The sequence below is a fragment of the Epinephelus lanceolatus genome, chromosome 7, assembly GCF_041903045.1.
Source record: "Epinephelus lanceolatus isolate andai-2023 chromosome 7, ASM4190304v1, whole genome shotgun sequence".
Classification (NCBI taxonomy): Eukaryota; Metazoa; Chordata; class Actinopteri; order Perciformes; family Serranidae; genus Epinephelus; species Epinephelus lanceolatus.
The window spans coordinates 6,665,080-6,674,617 of NC_135740.1; positions in this window are offsets into that span (position 1 = coordinate 6,665,080).

Genomic DNA, 9,538 nt, shown 5'->3' on the forward strand with positions numbered 1-9,538 from the left:
CACACACGCACACACAAGACTTTGAGCACACACACTTCCCAAGAAAGGTGAATATGCACCCTCACAGATGAAGATCCAAGACAGAAGTGTTGAGTTACACTCTTCATGAACAAAAACGTTTAACTACACACAGTCCACTGCCAACTGGCAGTGATAAGTCACTTCACTAAGAACTACACTGATCAGCCAAAACATTAAAACCACTGGCTGGTGAAGTGAATCACATTGATCAATTCATTACAATGCAGTGTTCTACTGGGAAACCTTGGGTCCTGGTACTCGTGGATGCCACTTGACACGCTTCACCCAAATACCATTGCAGACCAAGTACCATCAGGGAGGACTGTTGGAGTATTTATTGACGATGATTTTTGGGTGGGTGGAGTTGTTAAGTGGCATCCACATGACTAAAAGAACCTAAAGTTTTCCAGCACAACACTGCATTTTAACAAATTGTTCAAGTTTATTCACCTCAGTAGCCAGTGGTTTCAGTGTTTTGGCTGATTGCTATATTTCTTGCTTCCACATGGTCAATTTTTTGGTCAGTCCAACATTGCATAGATAAACATTGTATGGCAGTACCCAGAGGTGTGGACTCGAGTCACATGACTTGGACTCGAGTCAGACTCGAGTCATGAATTTTATGACTTTAGACTCGACTTGACAAAATGTAAAGAGACCTGCAACTTGACTTGGACTTTAACATCAATGACTCGTGACTTTACTTGGACTTGAGCCTTTTGACTTGACAAGACTTGCTACTTTCTCCAAAACCCAAAGATAGTATGTTATTAAGGAACGCTCTGTATCTTTCATTGTGTACATGTGTGCGTCTGTGCGTGTATGTGCTGTCAGCACAACATCCAATCAAATTAGAGCCACGTTGTTTTGATCCGACAGCATCCATCCAATCAAATTGCAGGACAAACAATGAAGAAGAACTGTCTCTGCCAGTTAGGAGTGGTTTAAAATGAAGAATATTCTTGCAGAATATGAGTTAAATGTTAAAAATGACTGGTTAATAGTGCAATTAGGAAGTGCAATGTCAGCACTATTTTTTTTCTTCAATTTCAATTGCACTTGTTTTAATAAATGAATACAGATTTTAAAAGCATACATGATCTGTGTAAATATATTATTACTCTGTGGTTAAAAGGACTCGAAAGGACTCGAAACTCAAACTGCAGGACTTGGGACTTGACTTGAGACTTGTCAGTCTTGACTTTGGACTTGACTCGGGACTTGCCTGTCTTGACTCGGGACTTGACTCGGGACTTGAGGGCAAAGACTTGAGACTTACTTGTGACTTGCAAAACAATGACTTGGTCCCACCTCTGGCAGTATCATGTAAGTTTGCTGCTATGACAAAACACTGGAAATACCAAAATTTGACTACTGAGTGTTTTATGGAGCCTGGCTTACAAGCAATGCTTTCATTCACCCACATACGGACGGATGGGTGATTAGGCTAGCTATATTTATAATCTTGTCTGTCACTGGGTGAGAAAAACATTTTCCTGTTTCAGTTAACACAACTTCCATAACTGAAGTGCAGTTCCTGAAGGTATGTCACCAGCGACCACTTCAAATTTAGTGTGGATGTGTGGAGCAGCTTTCCTGTCTTTAACCTTCATCTGTTGGCACAGTACTCAAACAACATTCTTAAAGTAATTGTTGGAAATACATTTATTACCATACTTATTCAACAATATGTCAAAGTATTCCTTTAATGTCATTAGTTTGGGAAGATGTACTGCTTGTAATTGTTTGGCTTGTCAAGCTTTAAAGCACTCAACCTCTTTCTTAAAACCTCTTTCAGTAAATTTCTCCAAAGCCTTCAATTTCCTGTTTTTATATTTGACAAGGACAGGTTGAGGAAATGATAAAATGGTAAATGGACATGCACTTGTATAGCCTCTTCCGACCACTCAAAGCACTTTTTCACTACCAGTCACATGTACCCATTCAGACACTGGTGGCCAGGGCTATGTCACAAGGTGCCACCTGCTACTCAGTTTTTAACACACTCACACACCAATGGAACAGCCATCGCAAGCAATTTGAGTTCAGTATCTTGCTCAAGGATACTTCGACTTGGAAGAAGGAACTGGGGAACCACTGATCTTCTGATTAGTGAACAACCCGCTCTACCTCCTGAACCACAGTCATCCACAATGACTGACAATATGTTATTTGGTCAGTATGATCAGTCACCAGAGTAGAGGGGACATGTGTTTGCAAGCTCCATTAATACATTTTGGCACTTCCTGACCTTTTTTCCTGACTTTTTGCTAGTGTTAGGTATTACAGATTGTAACCAGCTAAATCTTCTCCTGGTTATAATTCTTCAAGCATTGTTCAGGAGGTTTTTACCATGGGCCACATTATCTGCAGTTGTCTCATCCTCTCCAAAACCAACAAACTTGATGCTTAAAATCTGTAAAAACACCAAGTAAAGCAGTTTCACATAGAAAAAAAAATGGTGTTTTAACAATATTTATGGTGGCTGATAACTCAGTGGTCTAAGCAAAAATGCAAATTGCCCTATCTAGAACCAGTGTTTATAGCTTCATATTTGTATTTTGGGTTTCTTCTCGAACATGTATGCATGCCTTAATGGTCAAGGAAATACTTTCTTTTCTTCATACTGGAACACCTGTACTCACCCTCTGTCTGCAACGCCTCATTTTAGTGTCTATCTATTTAAGCCCCCATCCCAAACAGCTCATTCTGCTCTAACTGGCCAGCATTCCTGGTCTTCTATATTTGTGATCTTGGCATTTTGGCATTGTTATTGCAGCTGGAGGAATGAATATAATGGCACTTTCTACTGTAAACATTCCCCAGTAAGAGGATCTAATCCAAAATCTTCACAACCGGACATGTTCCAGCAGGAATATGATCCGAAACCAGGGAGTAAATAACAACACCGGCAATCAAAATAACATGTTTCCCCGACATTAGCATGTAGCTACATGTAGTGGTGTACTTGAAGCCAGTGAATTACTGCAATGGAGTATAGCATCACTTTCTACCATTAAAAATCACCAATAAAAGCTTCTAAACCAAAATCTTAACAACTGGACATGTTCCAGCCAGAATACAATTGGAAATCAGAGAAAGTAACAAAATGGGCAACCAAGATTACCTGTTTCCTTGACGTTAGCATGTAGTTAGATGTAGCAGTTCACTTGCAGCCAGGGACTTATTGTAGCTGATTACAGTGAAATATTCTCCTTTTAAAAACTACCCATAAAAGCTTCTAAACCAATGGATGTTCCAGCAGGAATATGATCAAAAATTGGGGAGAAATTAACATCAGCAACCAAGATTACATGTTTCCCTGATGTTAGCATGCAGCTACATGTAGCAGAGTACCTGCAGTTTCAGAATCACTGTAATGGATTATAGTGGCACTTTTTCTACATTATAAAGCTTGTAGACCAAACAATTGGACATGTTACAGTTGGAATATGATCTGAAATCAAGGAGATATTAACAGCATTGTCAACAAAAGATTATATGTCTCCTTGATGTTAGCATGTAGTTACACATAGCAATGTACTTGCAGCTAGGGAATTATTGTAACAGAGTATTGCTGCACCTGCTCCCATTAAAGGATAACTTCGGTATTTTTCAACCTGGGCTCTATTTCCCCATGTGTATGTGTGCGTATGATTCATGGGTACCACTCGTTCTAAAATTGGTTCAGTACTGAGCCGCGAAACGAGCTAAAACGGTAATGGGGGCAAATGCGTCCCGTATAAAAGTGCTTTTTTTCGCCACTGACCGGTTCAGATCGCCAGTGCTATCTCTGTAAATAGCATATGGTATTGGGGCAGCACTGGAACATTATATATAAGACAGAAAATAAGGAAAAGCATCATAGGTCCCGTTTAATTCACTACTTTTTATCTCAAAAACTAATGGCTAGATTTGCATTCAATTTTCTTTTAATATTGCTACTATTTGACCCCCTAACCTTTCCCAGAACCTTTCCCACAAGAAATCAAAAACATTTTTTAAATAAATGTAATTCTAGGCAGTGTTAGTCTTAGCAGTCAGGGGGTAAAGTAGCACTGATTGCTCCAGAAATGATTTAAATGTGCCCACAGACTGCTGGCATGTGTAGTTCAGTCTATATAAACACTGAGCATAGCCAGGCTTGTTTTCTCTTCCTAACCTCAATTCACTTCATCAACACACGTCACTCCTCTGAAATGTCAACATGCAACATACACAACTGTTGCCAAGGCTCACACACCATGTGTGTATTTGGCTTTGCAGTCCAGCAGCCGAGCAGCCATTCAGAATCCCACTCTGAACGAATAATGGTCACATTTTCTGCTCTATGTTTTGTTCTGCTGAATTCTATTTTAGGATTTTCTGCTCTGTTTTCTCTGCCCGGCCTGCACTCAGGCTCAGTACAGAGATGTGCAGCAGGAATGTTAAGCAAAAAACACGGCAAACTCCTCATTTAATTATTCAGTCATTCTTCATGAAAGGTCAGTGGAAATTAATTGGGGAGCAGCGCATGTTGGATTAATTTAAATGTACTTCTTTGTGTAGCCTAACAACTTTGTTCAGTGACCAGTCAAGGTTTTAGCCTGCAAGGCCTGTTATTAAAGCTGCATTTGATGAAAGGCATGTGCAGGAAAAAAGCTCAGCTGTCATGTCATTTATATTAGCGGACCGACATTTGTTCTTGTTTTCTCAAATGGATGGACAGCTACTAGTTTGTGGATATGCAAGGTCTCTACAAAATATAGGTTTGTCTAGAACAATCTAACAAACAATCAGAGGATGTAAATGCTGGAACATTTCAACAGATTTGTCTGTTAGCTGTACATAACACCATCATAAAATGATAAAGATATAAGTTGTCCACCATCCACTTTAATTCTATCCAGCTATCTGGTGAACAAGAACACATGCTTAGCCAATTCATAAACACACCTTTGTCTGAAATATACAGAAATATGTGAATATGGCCTTCTCTTAATGTGAATGCAGGGAATCTAACCAAGTATGGGGGCAGTGACATCAGTCAAAGTCCTGATTCTGATTGAATGAAAGCAAGATGTTACAATGAATACACATGTTGAGGAAAAAGCTCGCCTGACCCGCATATGTACTTATTTATCATACACCTCCAAAGCTTACTGATTAAGATGCCGTATGGAATTTGTTTATTCTGTGCACATTGAAGTTAGAAATACAGTTCATGGTTTAAGGCTTTAAGGTGTAATTAAGTGTAGTTAAGGTGAGGGACTATTTCTTCCGATGGCCTTGGCCTTGAGGGTCAAAACAAAATGACATTTTAGAAAACATAACAAAATATCAGAAAAAAGCAAGATGTTACAACAAATTAATAAATAATTAAAGAAAGAAAGAAAGAACGTTTCAGAAAGCACATTTTTCTAAATGTGTTTTCTGAAATGTTGTGTTTTGTGAACTGTAATATTTTGTGAAATGTTGTGTTTTGCAAAATGTTGTATTTTCTGAAATGTAGTGCTTTGTTAAGTTTTATGTTTTGTGAAATACTGTGTTTTATTAAATGCTGTGCTTTCTGAAATGTAGTGTTCTGTAAAATGCTTTTTTTGATGTTTGTGAACTGTCATGTTTTGTGAAATGTTGCAGCATTTTGTGAAATGCCATGTTTTGTAAATTACTGTGTTTTGTAAAATGTCATGCTTTGTGATGTGATTTGTGAAATGTCTTATTTTGTGAAATGTTATGTTTTCTGAAATGTAATGTTTTGTGAATTATGTTTTGTGAAATAATGTGTTTTGTGAGATGTTGTATTTTGCAAAATGTTGTGTTTTGTGAAATGTGATGTTTTGTGAAATACCGTGTTTTATGAAATGTTGTTTTCTGTAATGTAGTGTTTTGTGAAATTTCAGCTAGGGGTGCACGATAACTATCGGGTAATTATATAACAGGAAATTATTACGTCATTCCGATAAGTCCGATATCATGACGAATAGCCCCGATAACATATATAATTTTGTCAGCATGGCAGTGCCCCGCTCCCACTATGAGACCTGAATGGCCTGCAGTGAATGCTGCATTCAAGTGACTTCGGCATAATCAGAAAAACTCTTTCTGACTGGGAAAATTCAAGAATACCCCCTCATGTTGGAAAACAACTGTTAACTCGGTCATAATTTCACACAGACGCGCACACTCTCTCTCTTTCACACACACACAGATGCGCACACTCTCTCTCACACTTTGCACGGTATACTGGTACCAACGGTAGACCGCGGCACTAAAACTCCACAGTACATATCAGTGTTTCCGCTACATTCATTTAGCAGCGGCATTACGCCGCTGCTAAATTATTGTCGTCACTGCTGCTCCTTCAAAACATTTTTGCAAATGCACCACCACTCTGAGACATCTGTGCACTTGCACAGCGCAATAGCCAGTATAGTGAGGATAGCAGTGTGTGTGGAGTGGGGAGTGGGGGAAGGCTCCTATTTAGGGATGCACCGAATATATTCGGCAGAATATTGCAAAAAAACACAGTAACAGTAACGGCGAATCCCGCTGGTTGTGGGTTGAACGGGGGTCACAGACACGGACAGGAATACGTATTCCTGTCAAATACAGCGGCGCATTACAATGGCTTACCGGCGAAGAAGTCCGGCTCCAGGTGAATAACTTGTTGTCATGACTGCCCAAAAGTACCTGAACAGCTGAGCCATGGCAGCACACAGTATGTGTTGTATCAGAAGAGAAACTTTAGGGACTGTTCGTTACTTATGAAGGCACTTGTCAGGGGAGGAGGGTGGCTGGTTGATTTTTATTTCATTTTTTTATTTTATTTTGATCCCCCCTATGTTCATCACTCATTGATGCTGTTTTTGAAGTATGAATAAGTCAATAAGTAATTTATTCCATTGAAATATCATTGATGTATTATAGAAAAGTGATTTATCTTTTTATAAATGACAAAAGGCACATCTGCCTCATTTTTGCTGTGGTATCCTGATACTACTCAGAACCGTGATCCCAATTTTGGTACTGTGACAACACTATCTCAAACACACAGACTCTGTGTCTCTCTCTCTCTCCTAATATGAGATAAAAGAACAACTGAACCTCATTTACCTTAGTGAAAAGGTATTCATTTGAATGGAACCATAAGCCAAAATTCTTTAAACTTTTTTTTTTTTTTTACTATGGAATGAAATTTTTCAGTTTGTAATCCCGATGCATGTATTTGCATCAGTTCAAGGGGCCTTTATTTTTATATCAGTAAGTAATGCACCTTATTTAAATTGATGTTCATTTGAGATATCAAATAGTTTTTTTGTTTGATATCTTTTCGAAAATGTTTGAGATGCTTGCCAATAGTTTTTCATTGGAAAAAATAAATATCTCTTCATTTAAAGAGTCAAAACTGTTTTGGTTTTGTTCATAGTATTGATGTCATGATCTTAGGTATATATATATATATATATATATATAATGTATATGTGTGTGTGTTATCGGTTATCAGTTATCGGTATCGGCCTTTAGGAGCTGAAAGTTATCGGTTATCGGTATCGGTTTAAAAGAAAAGTTATCGTGCATCCCTAATTTCAGCCTATGTGAAATGTAACGTTTTGTGATGTGTTTTGTGGACTGTCATGTTTTGTGAAATGCCATGTAATGTGAAATACTGTGTTTTGTGATATATATATATATATATATATATATATATATATATATATATATATATATATATATGTATATATATAAATAGTTTTTTCATCCACCATGTACTGTGCACTATGTCAGCTCAACCGGATCTCAGAGAAATATTTGAAATGACCACAGCCTCTTAACACTGCATTTTAAGGATGGAGGCATGTAAAGTGTTAAATTATGTGCCATCACCATGGAAACAATGGAAATGGAAATGTAATATAAATACATCAATAAACACCACATAACTACATCAGTTATAAAAAGTGTGCAAGTATCTAACGTTAAAACTCAATATGGACTTTTTTTCACACTGGTCATGGACAACAGCCTCCTGGGTAAAATCCACCACTCTCACCTCCTTCTTAGTTTTTTTTATACTATTCATAGTATTAAGTTGTCTAGGGATTTGTGAGTCCACCACAGCAAAGGATCCTAAGTGACTTTACATGGACATTGTTTCTGTGATGATGGCACATAATTTTTACACATTGCATGCCACCACCACGTAATGCTGTAGTAACATGCTGGTTTGGTTTGGTTTTGGTCTCCATTTAGGTAATATACTACCAAACCTGACAACCTCACTGAGAAAACAAGACTTCAGGAAGACTTCAGATAGTCAACACACCTGTTGACTGTTCATGAGTGCAGTTTGATGAGTATGAAAATGATATGAATGATATGCCAAGGTGTTCACTGTTGCCACATCTTAAACGAACTGGACACCTATAAAAGATTTTGGAGCAACGTCTTAGACAGCTTTTCCTGTGTTGCCCCAATCTTTTACAGGGACTTACCTCTATCACTGTGTGTACGCTCCAGTGCTTGTGTTAGCACCGATGGTGACCAGAGGGGTTCAAATGTCTGAGGCCAGACAGATAAAACCATTCATACATTGGTACAGAAATGGTCTGGTGAGAATGTGCAGGCATAGTTCAGACCAGTGCATAGAGATTTTTAGAGAACCTCAGTGTGATATCATGAAGTGGAAATAAGACACACGGTGCAAATCTAACATATATTCCTATATTATTTAAGGTTGTAAGCCATGTTTGCTAAGCCTGAATGGTTTTCAAAGTCTGTATATCTCCTAATAATTCAGTCAAAGCACTTTTTTACTTTAGTTAATTGCTTTTGTTTGCTCCATTTGATTAATGTTTTTATCTGGTCTGCGTTTGGTTTTCTCTACTGTTTCATTATCTTATTTCTGCGTGGTTATGGTCTTTTCATTTTATTCTTTTACTGGGAGAACCTTGTAAAGTCTGTTTCCATGTGAGTGCTATAAACTAAATCATTATTTCTGACATTTGCTGCTGATGATTGAGATATCACTGCAGATGATGTTTTACAGGTGCATGTGAGATGAATTAATGAGTCTGCGGTGCTATAAATAGCCACACCAGTGTGTAATGATCGTGTGTGAGGATGGCTGCTCTGTGTCATTGGAGGATCTTAGCTGAAACTGTACTTAACCATTTTATTAATTTATTTATTATAATTTATTTATTTTTTATTAATTTATCTCAAAAACGAATGCACATTGCTCTGAATGGCCACTTCTATGGTGGTACTGTCCCAAACTAGAGCACAAGGCAAAGTCTTTGTACAGAATGATATTATTTGAGCTTCCAAGTATGGCAAAGGAAGGACCTGCCCTACCCTGCCTCTGATTGGCCAGCACTCATCGCCATCTTTGGTTGAGTTGGTCAGATTCAGGCATGAAGAGTGAGTCTGGTTAAAATTAGGGTAAATATATCAGGATAAGCCAATCAGAGGCAGAGTGGGGCAGGTCATACGTCTACCACGGTAGGAGGGTCTGGGGCACGTTCCTTCTGAAAAC